Source organism: Dendrobates tinctorius, unplaced genomic scaffold (genome assembly GCF_039654945.1).
Source record: "Dendrobates tinctorius isolate UK_male_01 unplaced genomic scaffold, ASM3965494v1 ptg000011l, whole genome shotgun sequence".
NCBI classification, from domain to species: domain Eukaryota; kingdom Metazoa; phylum Chordata; class Amphibia; order Anura; family Dendrobatidae; genus Dendrobates; species Dendrobates tinctorius.
Window position 1 is genome coordinate 47,999,366 of NW_027361679.1, and position 20,946 is coordinate 48,020,311.

The window sequence follows — 20,946 nt, forward strand, 5'->3', positions numbered from 1 at the left end:
CATAGTTGAGGTCTACCTATGATGTAAATTACAGACGCCTCTCATCTTTTTAAGTGGTGGAACTTGCACTATTGCTGACTGACTAAATACTTTTTTGCCCCACTGTATATGGGCTATATGGGGGCTTATACTGTATATTAGAGGCTATGTAGGAGTTTAGATTGTATATAGGAGGCTATGTGGGAGCGAAAACTGTATATAACGGGCTATGTGGGGGTTCATGCTGTATTTAGGAGGCTATGTAGGGGCTCATGCTTAATTCCGCTCAATATTAAGTGATAATATAAATATAAAATAATACTTATAATTGTAGTTAATATTAATATTAAGCATAATTAATTTCAGCCTATCAGTTCAGCCCTCCACAACAGTCATTGTCCCTCAAGTGGTCACTGGGGCAAATTAATTGCCCACCCGTGGTATACGATCATCATTTTACATCCTATAACTGAAACCTAAACATATCCCATTTAAGGTTGAAGGAAATCTATCACCAGGTTTTTGATGCCTGGTCTGAGAGCAACATAATGTAGACAAAGAGACCCTGAATCCAATGATACATCACTTAGTTTACTGGGTGCAGCAGTTGCAACATGCAGCAGAGCTTAAAAGCTGCTCCCACTCACACCAGGCTCTGTATGTGCATTGTCCATTGACAGTGAACTGCTTATCACAGGAAGGAGCGGAGCCGGACTACTTGGTATGACACAGCTAGTCCCAGCAATGATGATGTCCTAGTGATAAAACCTTCATTGTAAGTAAACAGCAGCATACAGCCTAAGTAACACATCAATAAAATCTATGCTTTAACTCCTACATTATGCTGCCCTCAAATTACATAGCAAAGACCTGCTGACAGATTAATTTCATGTTCCCATGCTGCAAAAAACCCAGTGTCTTACAGCTCCAGCAAAATGGATGGAATTTATCGAAATCTCATGTGCACTGTGCTTTTTTTTAGTTAGTGTAAAGTGACAGTGTGTGTTTGCAATGCACAACATGTCAATTTTTATTGCAAGTACACTGAGTTTTATGTGCGGATTTTCCCCACAGAATTGCATTAGATGTGGAAAATCTGCTAAAAATACATGGCATAACATTGAATCAATAAAGTTTTGTCAAAGCCAAATACCAGGCAGCATAAAAAAGTAACTTTATTTAAAACATGACACATCAAAAAGAGAGAGAAACTGCTGCGTTAAAGAAGCAATAAAATCCAGGTAAAGAAACATGGTAAAAAATGCTATAAAAAATATAAACAACCTAATTTAACTAATAGGTGCAAAAATGCTGCAGATATTTCAAACATCAATAACTCGCCAAAAACTCATCATGGGAATGTAGCCTAAAGAAAACAAATGTGAGGTCATAGGGGTGATTTTTTTGTGCATTTTCTATGGCACTTTTTGGTGCATTTTTACCTCGAATCAATTTTGCCATTAAAAAAATGATCCCAAAATTGAAAAAAAAAATTGTCAGCAATAAGTCTTCAGCGTGAATCATCTAAAAAAGCAGATGATGGAGATTGGACTTGAGTTGTGGTGATAGAATGAAGAAAAATCCATTTTGACTATTATTTCCCCATTTGAATGTATATGTCCCAGAAAAGCAAGAAAACTGGTACTTAATTTAAAAAGAAGCAAGATAAAGCATAAAAACAAAAATGAATATTTAGCATGAGGTTTTGCTTTGAATAATGATAATATATAGCTCTATACTTTTCCGAAATACAAGTTAAAACTATCTGGCTTCAATTCATCAAAGCGTTTACATCAGAAAACCGTTGTAAAACGCTTTGAAAAGTTGCATTATGCTAAAAATGTACAACTTGTGAAGCAACTCTACTAAAATAGGCAGAGGTGGAGAGGAGTCATTATGTGGGCTACCATCAAACTGAGTAAAAGTGCCAGTGTTTCTGATGCTAGAAATGCACCAAGCCAATCTTAGTGAATCGGCCCCTATATGTTTATGAAGAAAAAAGAAGACAGGTTATAGCAACAGATTGTACAGTGTTCTGCACACTTGTTAAAGGCTGTTGGATCATATGCCAAATAGATACATTTAAAAGGTCAGTTGATTAATATGATGTAACTATTTACATGCTTATTCAATGTAAGAAGGCTACTGCTGGGTACTTTAAGAAGGCTGCTACTACTACTGGGCACCATGGGTCCAATTCCTACAAAGTTTACTGTAGATATTTGAGATCAAGTTCAGTAGGTTTCACCCTGACTTAGATGCAGCTGCTGTGCATCATATATCTTGTCTAGCCTATGGCACTATGTGGAACATCTTTGTCTTTACATGACAATTGGGTATTCGTGATACCTGTGAGCCTACCCATACCCCAAGTGCCACCCAACCAATCCATCCAACCACTACCCGACCTAGGTGTGAAATAACGAAACAACTCAGTCCTTTGGATAAATTGGCCACAGCAGCCGTTTTATTAACAATTAACATAACAATTTAAACATTTTTATACATTCTTCCAAGGAGGGGACGGTCCTCGAAGCTCCAAAAGTAAAAACATGCCCATGTTAAAGCCCAAATCTGGTCTAATGTAGAGCCTTGCCTCAGCCGCTAAACACCAGGTCGAAGACATGAAACAAGACTCTCCTGGCCAGCGACCACCAAAACCCGAAGGTTTACCAACACGTTCCCATCCACTTAATCCACCTAAGGTGGAGTCCAGGACCTGCAGAGATCCCCCCTTCCGAGCCGCCATTTCCTGTTATCACCAACTTCGAGGACCTCCCCCCCACGCTACCAACATACATGTCCTGATCCCCTCAGACATTTATGTCCCTCCACACCTTCAACCCATTTTCAATGCCCTCCAGTATGGCTAGACAGCACAAGTCCAACCCCACCGCATTCAAATGGACCCCATCATTTCTCCAAAATTCCCCTTCCCCTGACTCTAGGTCCCAATGGCGCACCACAACTGCCCCGTTCCTCACCATAAAGCGTGATACTGCCCTGTTCACCTTTATCCTGGCCCTGTTTACGCCTTGGACCGACCTCGCCCCATACCAGACTTTTCTCGGAATGATATCTGACCACACTACCAAAAGTTTTGGGAACATAGACCATAATCGCAACATGTCAAACTTGATGTCCTTGTTCAAGTCTCTGCATGGTCGTTTACCTAGATTGTTCCCACCCAAATGTATGACTAAAATGTCCGGTGCCCGATCTAAACGAACAAACCTGTGGAACTCGGGCAACAAGCGGCTCCAAATCATGCCCCGCTTAACAATCCACCGTACAGTCGACAAAGTCCTTGATATACCTAACTGGCGCCCGTCCGGATGAACCGCAGCCCTCAGCACTGCCCAGAAGACAAAGGAATGCCCCATAATCCATGTGAGAAGCTGCTCAGGTTCTGAAATGAAAACAAACATACCACAAAAGTTTAAATCAATATGCTAGTATACCATAATATAGAGGAAGACAAGTAAAAGAGAGAACTTATAACAAGGACAGGCGCACATATGACCGAAATCTAATTGACTCCCAGCGCCCAATCCGCTTGACCACTTCCTCACCCAGACCCTGCTTGGCTGCCTCCATAGCCGCACCTATGCAAAAAGAATGGCCGCTTTGGTGAAATGCCCCCGTTTATCAAACATTGTTTGAAAATCGTCACAAATTGAAAGAGGGATAAAAATGACCCATCCTCATGTACCAGCAACGGACCAGACCAAGTGTTTCTGACTTTCAAAAAATTCCTCATGCATTTTACCGGGCATAAGGGGGAACCCATCACTTCGAAGAGCACTACCGAACAACCCTTCCCCACCGTATCGGTCTTGGATGACCGCAGGAATATCACCAGCCTATCTTCGAATAACTCGACATCTTGCCTCAAAAGACCTTGCTTCCTATCCCTAGAAGGACTAACCAATTCCCCCAAATGAAAAGCCCCAAAAAATGCTAATGAAAATTCCAATTCAAAGAGAGTTATTTCCCACCGAGAATAACACACCTCCTTTAACCTTGCACCTAAAATCAACAAAACCTCGTATGATACCGGACGCCTCCTATCCGATACTCTCCACCCTTTTTTCTAACCCTTAACTGTTTGTAGAGCCCGAAATGATTTTGTCACATCCTGCATCCCCCTGAATTTCAAACTGAAAGACAAACCCGACAAAAACGTAGTGAGTTTCGGAACCGTCCAACCTAACTCCCAATGATGACCTAAAAACAATAGCAACCTGCTCTCATCACCCATGTCACCACCCAACTTTGTACCCCAGTCCTCCCACATTTCACAAGCCCTGGTATAATGCGCCCACGTTACGGATACCAAAGATGTTGTTTGCAACTTCCTCAATGCCCGAAAGGTAGGCTCCACAAAGCTTCCGGGCAGATCATCTGCATGGACTCGACTTGGGAGGAAAATTTCTGTGCCCACTCCTGTTGTAAACAAAAAAGAGATTCCATGTTTGGGGCAACCGCTGCCTGGCCCACCGACGCCGTAATCCAAACATTCAGGCTCAAACCCAACCAAACCAAATGCTGCAACACTCTCAATACCGCTTGATCTGGTGACGACAGAGAATTAATGGCCTTTACTGATCCAGCTGATTCACAGCCGAAGCAGATCTTCCTATCACGGACGCTCTCCGACCACAACGAAAGTGCAACAACCACCCGAAAAACATCACACAACACCTGATTGGTTGCCCAGCCCTTATCTTTCCAAAACTGTGGCCATTGTTCAACCAGCCACGTGCCCCGAAAGAACAGCCTGAAACCTTGCTCGCCAACTGAGACCACCAAAAGGCCCAAAGCCTCTGCAGACACAACCGGAGTGATCCGGAGCGATCCAAAGCGACCTTCCATTGTATGACTCTAGGAAAAGTGCCCAAACCTGAAGATCATCTTTCAGATCCTTTCTAAGTCTGATAAAATGCGTGGGTGACCTGACCCCCACCATCGCCAATGACAGCCGACGGAAAAAAGCTCTTCCCATCGGCATGATCCGACAAGCGAAATTCAACTTGCCCAACAGTGATTGCACTTCCTTCAACTTCAATTTCTTTGCTTTGCCTGCCCATCTCACCTCCAATCTCAAGTCCGCCACTTTGTCCATAGGCAATCTGCATTCCATAGCAATTGAATCAATCTCAATGTCTAAAAAACTCAAACAAGTAACCAGGCCGACCGTCTTTTCAGCCTGCCAACGGGACCCCAAAACTGAGCGCTATGCCTTCCATCGTATGCAGCAACACCGAACAATCAGAAGACTGCGCCGCCCCAATAAACAAAAAATCGTCCAATTAGTGTATACATGAACGCAAGCCCGACACCTCCTTCACTGTTCATTCCAAAAACATGCTGAATGTTTCAAAATAGGCGCAAGACAGCAAACACCCCATAGGCAAACAACGGTCCATGAAAAAACACCCATTCCAAAAACAACCCAACAAATGCATACTATCGGAGTGAACCGGCAACAAACGAAAAGCTGCCTCAATATCGGTCTTCGCCAACAATGCCCCTCGACCGCACTCCCATACCAACACCAACGCTGAATTGAACGATGTGTACAAAACCGAACACAACTGTGGGTCAATGCCATCATTGACCGACGAACCTTTCGGAAAGGAAAGGTGATGTATTAGTCTAAATTTGTTAGGTTCTTTTTTGGGTGCGACCCCCAATGGTGAAACTTGCAAATTGACGACAGGAGGGGAATCAAAAGGGCAAGCCATCCGTCCCAATGACACCTCCTTACTCAATTTTTCCGCAACAACGTCAGGAAATTCGATAGCAGATTTCAAATTTTTTGTTGATAACTTCACAGGAACGCTTACGAACGGGATTTTAAACCCATCCCTAAAACCCTCCCTCAATAATGTTTTTCCGCCTCTTTATTGGGGTATTTACTTAAAAATCGATCCATCTTTTCCAGTCGGACCGGAGTCAGACCTTTTTCCAGCACCATCTGACCCCCTTTGTCCACTTCACTTAAGGCATCTTGACACCCCATGGTTACCACCACAGGAGGAACACTCATGCTTAAACTTGCATTTAGCCCCAAGTCTACAGGCTCCTTCATTTAATGAGAAACACAGCCCTTTTTGCAATGCCACCGAGTGTCCTGACTGCCCCGAACCCCCGGTGCTCCCGCGAAAGGACTGAACACCCTGGCCCGGTCTGCTCGGGGCAGTTACCCTCATCCATAACGCAATGTCCTTATGGTCCCACCTAATGCCAGGCCGCGCTGCCTTCCATTGACGGAATTGCTCGTCATCTGAGCCAACCCTGATCCCCGTACACCCTATACGCCTCCCTTATCGCATCCATGTAACAGAAAAGCGCCGAACAATTTTCAGGCGACTTCTCGCCGATGACACAGGCTAGAATCGGGAAAAACTGCAACCAGTTATTAAATGTACGTGGAATCAGCCAATATCTCCTCCTTTCTTCATCCCATCTTCTTGACTCATCCCTTCTTACTCTATCTAGATTGAAACACTCCAGGGGGAGCAAAGAGAATATGTCTACATATTCTCCTTTCCAAATTCTTTCCTTCACTTCCGTTTTCAAATGTATACCTAAAGGCCACTCAAAACACACGTAAACCTCTCCTCTGGCCGCATCCTCTAGCCTTGGTGCATCATCCTTCCCATCACTAGCCTGCGATACCCGTTCAGGAATTGTACCGTCGGCCGCTGACGACACGCTAACAGACGCCGAACCCCCGGCATCAAATCCGCTGCTAAATTGGATGAACCCACCACCCCGGTACTACCCAAAAGTCCACACAAGTTACCTAACCACGCCGACACAGGTGGTGGCACAGCCCCACCAGATTCCCATAACTTCCATAACTCACTCAGACCCCGAAAAATTGCACCCACACTGACACTAGCACTTCTTTCACTCACCCTCACATTCGCACTTGAAATTGACGCTAGCACCGGTTGTACAAAGGGTAATGGTTCTGCCTCACCTGACTGCCTGGGTGCTGTATTCCCAGCAGCCGCTGATCCAGAATCCAGATGCTGACGCTTCCTTCCAGGGTTCGCGGTGTTCTGACGACTGTCGTTCCCCGAGGATCCATACAGCCGGACCTCCTGATCCGCTGCGATGCTTGTTGATGGCATGCTCCCTTGTTGTAATGCTGCGCGGCTGCAGAGCTAGGGCCAGCTGAATGCTGCCCGTGACCATCACTGCTGCTATCTCTCCCCCACCCCACACTAGCCTCCCCTGGAGCCCCATAACCCGAGATGGACCCCCTTCTGCTGGTACCCCCCTCCCCCACAACCCCTGCCTGACTCTGTGCAACATACATAAAAGTTCCTATAGCAGCTGGTGAGTAGGATGCGCTACTAAGCGACTGCTCACCAGCCACTCTGTGCCCTGCAGTCCGCAGTGATCCAGCTCCCCTGGTCCCCGCGTCTCGTTGAGTGGCAGACCGGCACTGAGCTGACAACGCAGCTTCCTGGTTTTGATTTGAATCTCCTGCTGCTGTCGGCTTGTGGGCGGAGCCACCGCGCCGGGTCCTCTGACAAGGTGCCTGGCTTGCAGGCCCTCGCGACACCTGCCTCACATCCTGGCGCTGCAGAGCGGGACCCGTTCCTCGCTGGGCACCCGTCGCTCCACTACCCGGGTCCGCTCTCAGCCCCGCCGCGTCTGAAGAGGGGGGCCGACACCTCCCCTCATTGAAGGTCCCGCCATGTGCGCGGATTCCTCCCGGCTCCTGTACCACGGGCCCTCGGCCTGCGGCCTGTGTTCCCCACCGGAGGGTTCCTAGAGGGGCTCCTTACTCTGCGCCAGACCCATGGGGTTGTGTCCGGACTCAGGCGCTCCGGAGGTCTGGATCTCCGAGGCCGGTGTCCGTCCCCGTCATCCTGAAGCAGGCCATGAATGGAGGCCTGTAGCCAGTCAGCACCCCTAGACCCCGCAGCCTCCCTCAGCCATTTTAACACCGCCTCGATATCCATGAAGAGGGGGTAAGTAAAGCAGCTTGCTATTCATGCTGTAGGGGCACCTAAAATGGTTGCCCCTAGAAAGATAGTCCCCTCCTTAAAGCCTCCCCATTAAGCTCCACCTATCACCCCTCCTAAGCCATTCAGCCCGCCCTAAACCTCCATGAAGCCATCAACCCTAACTCTGCCAAAATTAACCCCTGTCTGCCTCATTAACTGTCCCCTCAACCCTGTCATGTAGGCCTCCCCTTTAACGGCCTAAGGCCTAGTCCAGCCTAACTGGAAATGCTGGATACTGAGATACTGTGCTGTGTGTTTCACAATATCAATTTTATTGCATGTTGAAATATATTCAAGAATGAAAAGTCATTTTAACAAACGCTAGATTCCTTATTTCATCTTGAGTAGCCTCATTGAAATTTTTTAGGCAGCATGAGAAGCATTCAGTGCTGCAGAAGGAGTGTGATACACAAACATTACATAGCAACATAGTATTTGAGGTTGAAGGGAGACTTTAAGTCCATCTAGTTCAACTCATAGCCTAACATGTTGATCCAGAGGAAGGCAAAAAAAAAACAATGCGGCAAACAGTAAGCTCCACATTGGGGAAAAAAACTCCTTCCTGCCTCCACATACTGCAAACAGACTAGTTCCCTGGATCAACGCAATATTAAGGAAACTAGTGTATATACCCTGTAATATTATACTTTTCAAGAAAGGCACCCAGGCCCCTCTAAATTTTAGTAGGGAATCACTCATTACAACATCATATGGCCGAGAGTTCCATAGTCTCACTGCTCTTACAGTAAAAAATCCGCATCTGTGATTATGCTTAAACCTTCGTTCCTCCAGACGTAGAGGATGCCCCCTTGTCTCCATCACAGGTCTAAAAGTAAAAAGATCATTAGAAAGGTCTTTGTACTGTCCCCTCATATATTTATACATTGTAATAAGATCACCTCTAAGCCTTCATTTTTCAAAACTAAATAACCCCAAGTGTAATAACCTGTCTTGGTATTGTAGACCCCCAGTTCCCTAATAACCTTGGTCACTCTTCTCTGCACCCGCTCCAGTTCAGCTATGTCTTTCTTATACACTAGAGACCAGAACTGTACGCAGTATTCTAAGTGTTGTCGCACTAGTGACTTATATAGAGGTAAAATTATGTTCTCCTCATGAGCATCTATGCCTCTTTTAATACATCCCATTATTTATTTGCCTTTGCAGGAGCTGCCTGACACTGGCCACTAAATGTGAGTTTGTCGTTCACCTATACACCCAAGTCTTTTTCAGTGACAGTTTTGACCAGTGTTTTACAATTAAGCACATAATTATACATTTTGTTTGTTCTACCCATGTGCATGACCTTACATTTATCCCCATTAAAGCTAATTTGCCATTTATTTGTTAGGGTTGTGGATCGCACTAAATATAAAATATAAAAAAGTGCGATCGCAACCCGGGGTCCACCGTGCAGAGATGGTAAACTGCTACTCCGGACAGGATTCCCTCTAGACCTCTAGCGCTCGGCACCACAAACTGCAGAGCCAGCAGAAAATACTATTACAAATATAGCGCGCAAGTGCACAGTGCCGCTCTGGCGGACGCCAGTAATCACCCAGGGTTGGGCTAAGAAAGTGCACAACTTGCGCATGGCACTGCACAGGCAGTTGTTAACACTCGACGCGGTACGATAGTGCCCTGGACAGATTGGCACCATCGGACGCCAGCATGTGCTGATGACTGGGAGCATGGTGGCGATTGCTATGCCACTGGTGGGTGCTGACTCTAACTACTATTCCCTGAACCCAAGCACAACCAACCAGAGGGAGAGGATCATAATGAGTCAGTCACAGTATCAAGCATCAGTCATCATACATACCATAAGCCACAAGAGTCTATACTAGCACATGGCCGAGGAGCCAGGCGACTCTTTTATAGTGGCGTCCTTCCGGGACCTTCCCAGTGGACCAATCCGAGCAGGAACGGGATCTGCGCATGTGACCTCTGACCTCCAATGAGAGGTCGTCCCACGGGCATGCTCAGTAAGCAAAAGACAGGACAGTCCCAGGAGCGTCTGCTTGCTGCTGACTCAAGCATGGTGTTATAGCAGAGCCAGAGGGAGCTAGCATCAGCCTGAGCAGGACGCCGGGACTGACGTCTCTTCTGAGCAGGAATCTCTGCGGCTGCAGAGGAATGGGAGACCGCAGAGGACATGGCTTGAGATTCCCTATGTGTAGTGGGGGAAACTTGACACCTAACATTATCAGCCCAAGCTTCTAGTTTACACCCATAAGAAAAGTATGTTTTTCCCAGAATAAAAAATATTTTCTGGGCAAAATGGCAGTTTTTTTTGCTTTTTCCATTTTTAACTATTCCTCTTTTTTGTTACAATATTTTTTGTTCCCAACAGAGGTGTAGAACAAGCAGTCCTTACATAATGCACTGCACTACTTATGTGCTACAGTACTTACACCACTTATGTGCCCTATGTACCTTTTACAAGTGTTCTACTAACAGTCATGCCTGGGGGCCATTATTAGGTGTTTCATAGTGGTAGCAACTCATCAGCACTTTGGGATCCCATTACACAGATGGAATTTAGCTGACAAAGGAGCCTCCTCCCAATGGAAAACTGTTTAGATGCCACAGTTGTTCCTTCTGTCAAACTCTTTAAATGTTGTGGTCATGGTGAATGATCATTGATAAAACATGTGGGAACTAAATTGTTCTCATGATGTACATGTACTGTATGTCATGGAGTGTAAGGCCAGTTTCACACATCCGACATATATAGACCGAGAAAAAAACACAAGTCATGGCCAAGGTCTCATGACTCAAACTCAACAGCCTCATAGATATATATCAGGCTATTCAGTTTGGGATCTGGAGACAAATGCCCAATCTGTACATTACAATCTGTATTCAGACCATGAATGTTGGATGTGTGAAGACGGTGTCATGGGTTTAAACATGACTATTTTTTTTACTATTTAATGTATAAATTGTAATTGCAAATTCTTATTCAATTATATTCTAGCATAGTAATTACGTAGCTACATAATGAGGTGTGACATTAATAAACTAATATGTTGACACAGCAAAGTCAAAATATTCCTTACTTCATTCATTATTTAGGCCGGGATCACACACAGCGAGATATGGCTGAGTCTCGCAGGTTAAAACCAAGCTCTGGCGCCGGCACTCCGGAGTGGAGCGTGCAGCCGCACAGCAATACATGGAGCTGCACGCTCCGCTCCAGAGTGCCGGTGCCAGAGCTTGGTGTTAACCTGCGAGACTCGGCCGTATCTCGCTGTAGTGTGACTCCGGCCTTAGGTTAGTGTTTGGATTTACTAACACATTGCCAACACTTGTAAAATAAATTTACATAGGCTGACAACTCTGCAGACAGGAGAGTCAATGACATAATTTACTGGTAGGACATTTCCTTTCGGCCATTACTGGAGAAGCCCAGAAGCTGACATCACTCTTTCCGCTATTGTTTAGACTTTTTGTTCAAGGTTGCTGAATTATCACTCTGAATCATACAAGCAATCTGATGGGGCATTTGCCAGCACCCATCTCTTCAGTGGATGTGGCTGTGACAAATCTAAATGGGCATTAATGAGATGTATGAGGAAAGTAGTAATAGACATTGAAGCAGTTGTATTAGGGTCTGGGAGTCCTAGGAGCTTCTCATGGGCTGCCTAGAGCTTCTTTCTTACCCAGAAGTACTTATCCTGATGTGACACTAAATCCTTTTAAATTCTTGTGACTTGTCCTTTGAGTTTACAATGTATGACTTTTTTAACTATGTCAATGGCATTTACTGGCGCTAACCTTGGAGGCCTAGAAGTACAGTTAAAAAAAAAAACTGGTAGGGTGACAAATAGACTGTCCTACTTCAATATTAATATGCACATTCTCAAAATATGCTTTACTATACATAATGTTCCTAAGAAAAGGCCCAACACAGTTTGTGTAATGTTACTGCATTGTTGCCCCAAAACAGGGATTCTTAGGAGATGACAGCCCCATACGTACTGTATGAGTTGTCATGAAATGTCTATACTTAATATTATTATTTGAATTACTATATATCTTTTGCCAAACAGTATAGTTATGGTCAAAGATTTCCACATTTTCATTTGTAGTATCCAAAAAGCTTTTTACAAACAGGTACACACAGTGGTGTCTAATCACATTGAAGGTCAATGTCCACAACCATATCATATGAGATTAGAATATCTCCTTATGTAAAATGGCTTATTATATAAAAGGATTTATTGTTTGAGCAAGGTTTCGTGTTACATGTATTTTCAAAAAAATGTCACCAATGTTGTTTTTTTATATCCCTGTCTTTATAAAAAAAAATAATAATAATCTTTTATATTTTTACACTGGCCACAGGGGTTTGTTTAACTCATACTTATTGCCCTTTCTGAAAGAGTTTTCAGCAAGGCTCCATATTATTAGGCACAGTTACAAAGACAGGTAACACCGCTATATGCAATTTCCACCATTAAGACTAGGTGATGTCACAAGTGACCCTGCTCCCTCTCCTTTCACAATGACCTTTCCACAGGCCCATTAGATGCTTAGATACAAAATCTGTTTATTGTTAATGTACTGTACATGTGTTGTTTCCTGAAACAACAGGAATTTAGAGTCTAAAAAAGCCCCAGTGGCCGGGGTGAAAATTTCTAAAATTCTATTTATTTTGAATAGAGATTGTAATATGGAAAAAGACAGAGCTAAAAAAATATTTTAAAATAATACGTTTAAAAGAAAAAAAGGATTTAAATAATAGGTCATTTTCTGATAATAGCTTCTCTTTAAAAAGAATCTGTCACCAGGTGTTTGCTACCTCATCTGAGAGCAGCAAAATGTAGGAAAAGAGATCCTGATTTTGTAGCAAACAGAGCTGTTACTTTACTGGGTGCAGCAGTTGTGACACAATCAGAGTTCATAGATTTAGCACGTAGCAGACCTCAAAAGCTGCCCCCCCCGTCCACTCCACAGCTTTTGTGCACATTGTATATTGAGAGTAAGCTACACGGTCAGACCAGTGCTCTTATGCACTATGGTCAGTGATCTCCTAGTGATAAATCTTCATTGTTAGTAAGCAACAGCATACAGACTAATAAAATCTGTGTATCAGCTACCTCATGTTGTCCCCAGATTACATAGCAAAAGCCTAACGATTCCCTTTAATGCCCCATGTATCTGTAGTCAGCTCTGGTCCTATACTGTGCCTGTAGAGCAAACTGAAGTTTTATTGACTTCTGCATACTTTGGTATTCCTACAGGCATGCTAAAACATTTTTTTTTATCTACGGCACTTTCAGAAAAATGTTGGGGAAATAAGGTTCAGACAGTTTCAATTTTATCATCCGATCCTTTTGTTCTCTTGATATAAGCTACCACCAGATGAGTTGAGCATACTGTAAGTCTGACGATTATTCATGACGTATACCAAATCAGTCCTTCAAATGAAAACACGTGAATAATTGGTCGAGCCAAACATTCATGCATACGAGAGTCAGGAGAGATACATCAAAGTGGCATAAAACACTGAATAGCCATATTTTTTAGCAATATGAAATTGCACAAAAATGTTGTGACCTTTTGCATTTTCAACCCAAATTCAAGCTGATCTAACAAAATGGGAGTATTCAGAGCAGGACAGGACATAGCTACTTTCACCTATCAAAGTTATGGAAAGGGGCAGCGCTTCTAACGGCAGAAATATTCCCTAACGAACAGGCAATTCCCATGTGTGGAGGCTGTCTATAGAAATGTATAATAATAATAATAATAATAATAATAAAAAAAGATGTAGCTATCGGTCGATCTGAGATGCATGAGAATCTTAAAGGGCATCTATCAATAGGTTTAACCTTCCTAAGCCATCTATATGGGCATGCAAGTCATAGAAAGTTGAATAAAATGATAACTTGATATCTGCAAGATAATGACTGACAGTCTGCTCTCCTAATATGACTGCAGAGCTGTGTGTGATTATAACTGACACAGTATGGGTCTCCCTCCCAGGGCTGTGGGGTACTCGGTACCGGGCCGGTGTCAGCGGGATGTGTCACAGCAGCGGTGACCCGGTCCGTGGCCCTGGGCACCCAAGTAATGGTGAAATGTGATGTAGTTTAAGTGGAATGGAATAGTTTGTGGCGCCACCTGTGGTGTTTGGCAAGCAAGATGTTAAGCCAACGCTGCGTGGAGATCCTCTGGGGCTGATGGTGTGTTGCAGCATAGATGGTGTAGCTCCCCACGGGTGAAGCTGTAACCCCAGGGCAGTGTAATTGCAATAGATGAGGATAGGCGCAGGCAGTGTGAGGAATGCTGGTACCCAGATGTAGCAGTGCTGATGGTGTTAGCGCACAAATGAATGGAAGACACCAGGGCTTGCAGTTCCAAAGCTTTACTCACAGTCCGTGGTACACACTGGTGCCTGCCTCCGTGCCGTGTCCTCCGGGGCAGACACTCAATCAACCTCCCCGGCAAGTCAGGATTCTCCTTTCCAACACTCTGCCAACATGTACCTTTCCTGAACGACTCCTCTATTGCGCCTTAAGATGTGAAGAGCTCCAGTACCGTGGTACTCTGAAGTTCCTCCTGTCAGATGTTCCTAACAACTCTACCCGTATGACAGACAGCTGTAGCCTCTCTCAGGGACTCCCTTCTCTGGAGTCCTGACTCTCTATTCAGTTGCTGTTGGGCCCCAAGTCTTAGATGGGAGTAGTACATTTACAGCCAACTACTCCACCGGTGTCTGCTGCAGAACCATAAGTGTCCATACAACCTCAGGGACCGGGCCCCGGCCTTGCGCTGAGAACCTATAGGCAGGGTTCCTCTTCCAACCCACGTCTCCTCTCTGTTCTCCTACTCCTTCGTTCCGCACTGTTCTTGCTCTCTCTTATGGAAGCTTAGGTTGCAGTTCTACGTCTTTCTCCTTCTGTTCCTTTCCCATGCCAAGATCACTGAGGCAGCTGCAGCACTCCTTCTTCTCAGACCCGTCCTCAGACTCTCCTGACTGACTGTCCTACAGACTGAACCTTCTCCCGCCTGACCTCCCGTCAGACTGACCTGTAATCCTACACTTTCCCACTCTTTTATATATCTCGACTTCACCCACCTCCCAGCACATCCAGTATTCCATTCAGGGAACTACCAAGGCACTCCTAATGTCTAGGAGGAGAGAGAGACCTCAATGTGGTTGTGCTGAACTACCTTGTCATGTGGGATGTGAGTGTTGGAGCATGGAAAGGAGCTCCCAACTTACCTAGGTGGTGGGGCACTACACCTTAGGAGAAGGTGCAGTACCTCTGTGGCGACTGAGCCTCAGAGGCGCCACAAGTACAGCACTAATCACGTCTGTCGGTTTCCTCTCAGTGCTTCAGCTTGCATCTGACAGGCAGACAGTGTGACAATATTGTAGAGGTGTGAGAGCTGCTGCTACAAACATGTTTGTAATGAGTTCAAAGTTCGGTTCTCCTGTATTATGTTAGCTACATGAACTTTGATAGAAGCTAAAAATAAGCTCTGAAGACAAATCCTAATACAGATGTGTGTCCAGCCCATAGATCTAAATATCATTTACATATTAAGAACATTTGCACATTCAGCTGAACTGAGAGAATGTGGTAGGAATAGAAGTCCACTCATTTTGTAACAACTTTCTAAAGTATATGGCCATCTGAAAGGGAATCTGTCAGTAGAATTACCCCTCCTAAGCCATCTACCAGTTCAAGACATGTAATGACTGACAGTTTGCTCTCCTTATCTTCATATCTCACACTGTTAATGCCCACTTTATTAAAAAATAATCTCTCGAGGAAGATTCTCTGTGAGATCTGTGTCAGGCCCATAGATCTTAATAGCTCAATTGCATCTATAATATAACGGTGGGAGCGTCAGTCTGTCTGAAGCCTCTATAGACTGCGCAAGCGCGACGCGCCTGCGCAGTGCAGAGTGATGCTCCAAGCATTATATTATAGAATCCACCTCTGGTGTGGTTCACGGGGAACTCCCTAATGACGTCAGTGACCTGCACACCTCACTAACAGGCGCCGGAAGCGATGCTCCAGCCGCACTCGCATCGGAGACCTGCACATTAGTGTCTACACTGACCTGTCAGGGTTTCTGTCAGTTGCCGGGGGTGGCGCGGTGCCAGGCTCTGGAGCACGAGTGCGTATGGCCTGTCAGGTAGACTGTGCGCAGGGCCTGTGTCACCACTGCACACCGGGAGGGTGAGGGGAGCTGCTCCACGTCCTCCTCCCTCCTCATTGTGAGCAGCAGACCTGGGGACTGTCTGGCCGGACTGCGAGGCAGGAGACATGGCAGGGCCCACCGCTGTGCTGCCTGCATTGTGTGGTTCCCGGGCAGCGCTGCCCCCAGATGTGTGGTAGAGGTAGCTAACATTACATGACTGCTGGATCAGCGGTTCCATGCATACCAGGATTGGGGGGTGAGGGGAGGGGACCATGCATATCAGGATAGGGGGGTGAGGGGACCATGCATATCAAGATAGGGGGTGAGGGGACCATGCATACCATGATAGGGGGGTGAGAGGCCCATGCATGCCAGGATTGGGGAGTGAGAGGACCATGCATACCAGGATTGGGGGGGTGAGAGGACCATGCACACCAGGATTGGGGAAGGCGAGGGGACCATATATACCAGAATAGGGATGAGGGGGCCATGCATACCAGGATGAGGAATGGGGTGCCATGCATAGCAGAATAGGGATGAGGGGTACCATGCATACCATTATACGGATGAGGGGGCCATGCATACCAGGATAGGGATGAGAGGTACCATGCATACCATTATAGGGATGAGGGGTACCATGCACACCAGAATAGGGATGTGGGGTACCATGCATACCAGGATAGGGATGAGGGGTACCATGCATACCAGGATAGGCATGAGAGGTACCATGCATGCCATTATAGGGATGAGGGGGCCATGCATACCAGGATAGGGATGAGGGGGCCATGCATACCAGGATAGGGATGAGGGGGCCATACATACCATTATAGGGATGAAGGAGGCATGCATACCAGGATAGGGATGAGGGGTACCATGCATACCATTATAGGGATGAGGGGTACCATGCATTCCATTGTAGGTAAGAGGGGGCCATGCATACCATTATAGGGATGAGGGGTACCATGCACACCAGGATCGGGATGTGGGGTACCATGCATACCATGATAGGGATGAGGGGTACCATGCATAACAGGATAGACATGAGAGGTACCATGCATGCCATTATAGGGATGAGGGGGCCATGCATACCAGGATAGGGATGAGGGGGCCATGCATACCAGGATGGGGATGAGGGGGCCATGCATACCATTATAGGGATGAGGGGTACCATGCATACCAGGATAGGGATGAGGTGTACCATGCATACCAGGATAGGGATCAGGGGTACTATGCATATCATTATAAGGATGAGGGGGCCATGCATACCATTATAGGGATGAGGGGTACCATGCACACCAGGATAGGGATGTGGGGTACCATGCATAACAGGATAGGGATGAGGGGTACCATGCATACCAGGATAGGCATGAGAGGTACCATGCATGCCATTATAGGGATGAGGGGTACATGCATACCATTATATGGATGAGGGGGCCATGCATACCAGGATAGGGATGAGGGGTACCATGCATACCATTATAGGGATGAGGGGTACTATGCATACCAGGATAGGGATGAGGGGGCCATGCATACCATTATAGGGGTGAGGGGTAGCATGCATACCAGGATAGGGATGAGGGGTACCATGCATACCATTATAGGGATGAGGGATACCATGCATACCATTATAGGGATGAGGGGGCCATGCATACCATTATACGGATGAGGGGGCCATGCATACCAGGATAGGGATGAGGGGTACCATGCATACCATTATAGGGATGAGGGGTACTGTGCACACCAGGATAGGGATGAGGGGTACCATGCATAACAGGATAGGGATGAGGGGTACCATGCATAACAGGATAGGGATGAGGGGGGCATGCATACCAGTATAGGAGGGGGGCAGCACATACCAGGATGGGAGACCATATAACAATAAAAATGCTCCACACCCGGGCGTAGAACGGGTTCATAGCTAGTATTAAAATAAACTTGGCTGCTGATGCATGAACATTCCACAGGCACTGGGTATATAATACAAATATGTTTGACTCTGAAATGCTGCAACTATAGTGTAAGACCTGAATATCAGGAGAGCAGAATGTCAGTCATTACATGTCTCGCATTGCCAGAAGGCTTAGGAGGGTTGATCCAATTGACAGACTCCTTTTAATACTGAAAATATGTGTATAAAATGCTACAGTGTTTTTGTGAAGAACTTGCAGCTACTCTGTACAAGTTTAAATATCAAGGGAGCAAACGTAACAATATGATTGGTCCAGATTTGGAGCCCATCTTTACCTTTTCTTAGGGTTTGCTCACACTTGCGTATAAATCGGACAAGTCCAATCCCATAAAAAAATTGAACTGTACTCAGACCACTTTTATTCAATGAGGAAGTGCCGCTCTGTGTATTTTTGCATCCTGCAATTTCACTTCGTAATCGGACATTGCGAGAAAAACAATCGCATGCCATATGGCTCTGACTGAAAGCTGCTGAGTAAAAAAAAAGCCAAGATTGTATAAGGACAGCATATGGATGACAAGTGAGAAAAAAATTTGTCCCACTCTCCTGGATAAGAAAAGGACCTACTGTTTATACACTTCTGTGAACGAACCCTTAGACCACATTCACACATTCAGTATTTGGTCAGTATTTGACCTCAGTATCTGTAAGCCAAAACCAGGAGTTGGTGATAAATGCAGAAGTGGTGACGTGTTTCTATTATACTTTTCCTCTGACTGTTCCACTCCTGGTTTTGGTTTGCACATACTGAGGTAAAATACTGACAAAATACTGAACATGTGACTGTGGCCTTAAAGAGAGAGAGATAGAGAAAAAGAGAAAGAGAGGTTGTGTTCCTCTGGGAATTGTTGAGTTCTGGTCCCAGGGATGGTAACAAAGAATAAGAAATAGTAGAAATGTGGAGCTCCAAACCCAGCTGTCCATAGGTGTGAAGTGGAAAAGAAAATAGTGTGACAGAGCTGGGATAGACCATGTGATGGCATAAAGCTGTAGAACATTATGAAGATGCCCATGCCGTCGCACAGAGCGTCATTAGCCTGCTCTCTGATGCTTCAGCAGTATGTGAAATGGCACAGAGCAAGTTTTGTTTTTGCAATTCTCCTGAATAAAGTCACAAAGTGTTAAAACTCAAGCTTGATTCTCTACGGACCAATCCATGGGGGAACCTCAAGCTCACGGCCCCAATGATCTTTTATAAGACCCCTGAGCAGATGCCCGGGGACCACAGTGCTTGGACCTTCCCATTAAATTCTTCCTGTTCTGTGAGCACATGCGCCCTGACACCAGTGCCAGCATCAGGACGTACTTTGTGGGTGGCATTACGGGCAATTTGTACGACCCACGAAGGATGGCTTAAATATCCAAATGGCACTTGACAGAAAAAAGAATTCCCCACCCCTGCTCTACAATAACCAATGCATTTCATTAAAGACTCGTATAATATGGGAGTGTAAATATATTGATTGCGTAACCATAATATGTCTAGGATGGGCCCATTTAAACTAGCCGACCATGGCTGTTAAACGACTGATGAACGGTTACATTCAATTTTAGACAGGTCGACCCGAATTTTATGCACACAGAATGATCATTCATACAATCATTCTTTATGGGTAAAAAGTCACCGTTATCGTCAGCATATATATCGCCCAGCAGGTGATTGCCAGCATATTATTATTATTATTATTATTTATTGTTATAGCGCCATTTATTCCATGGCGCTTTACATGTGAGGGGGGTATACATAAAAACAAGTACAATAATCTTAAACAATACAAGTCATAACTGGTACAGGAGGAGAGAGGACCCTGCCCGCGAGGGCTCACAATCTTCAAGGGATGGGTGATAATACAGTAGGCGAGGGTAGAGCTGGTCGTGCAGCGGTTTGGTCGATCGGTGGTTAATGCAGGTTATAGGCTTGTCGGAAGAGGTGGGTCTTCAGGCTCTTTTTGAAGGTTTCGATGGTAGGTGAGAGTCTGATATGTTGTGGTAGAGAGTTCCAGAGTAGGGGTGATGCGCGAGAGAAATCTTGTATGCGATTGTGGGAAGAGGAGATAAGAGGGGAGTAGAGAAGGAGATCTTGTGAGGATCGGAGGTTGCGTGCAGGAAAGTACCGGGAGACGAGGTCACAGATGTATGGAGGAGACAAGTTGTGGATGGCTTTGTATGTCATGGTTAGGGTTTTGTAATGGAGTCTCTGGGCAATTGGGAGCCAGTGAAGGGATTGACAGAGGGGAGAAGCTGGGGAATAGCGGGGGGACAGGTGGATTAGTCGGGCAGCAGAGTTTAGAATAGATTGGAGGGGTGCGAGAGTGTTGAGGGGAGGCCGCAGAGCATGAGGTTGCAGTAGTCAAGGCGAGAGATGATGAGGGCATGGACTAGGGTTTTTGCAGATTCTTGGGTGAGGAATGAACGGATGCGTGAAATATTTTTGAGTTGAAGTCGGCAGGAAGTGGAAAGGGTTTGGATATGTGGTTTGAAGGAGAGATCAGCATCAAGATATATTCACACAAGCCGATATAATCACAGATTGCTCGGTCATGTTTCTTGCTCCATGACCCAAGAGAGTGCTAGTTTTGCTAACAGTTTTGTGATCTTATTTAGTCAATAGTTGAGTTTTCCTGGATTCCACACATGTGGTTGTTTTCTAGAGCAGTTTGCTGATTTGCAATAGAAAACATACTAGGAAATGTGATCTGTCTCCTTTAGAGACACTTGTTTATTTTCCCCTCACTCCTGAATATCTTGACTTAGCATGAACTTTTTACCTCCGGCAGCTGCTTCCCGACTTCTTGTAGGCCC

At 45.4% G+C, this 20,946-nt stretch overlaps 1 protein-coding gene across 1 annotated transcript in view; it reads left to right on the top strand.

Moving 5' to 3' along the window:
- Window positions 1-20,946, top strand: part of SHROOM3 (shroom family member 3) — a 259,505-nt gene that overhangs the window by 101,502 nt on the left and 137,057 nt on the right. The window lies entirely within an intron of this gene.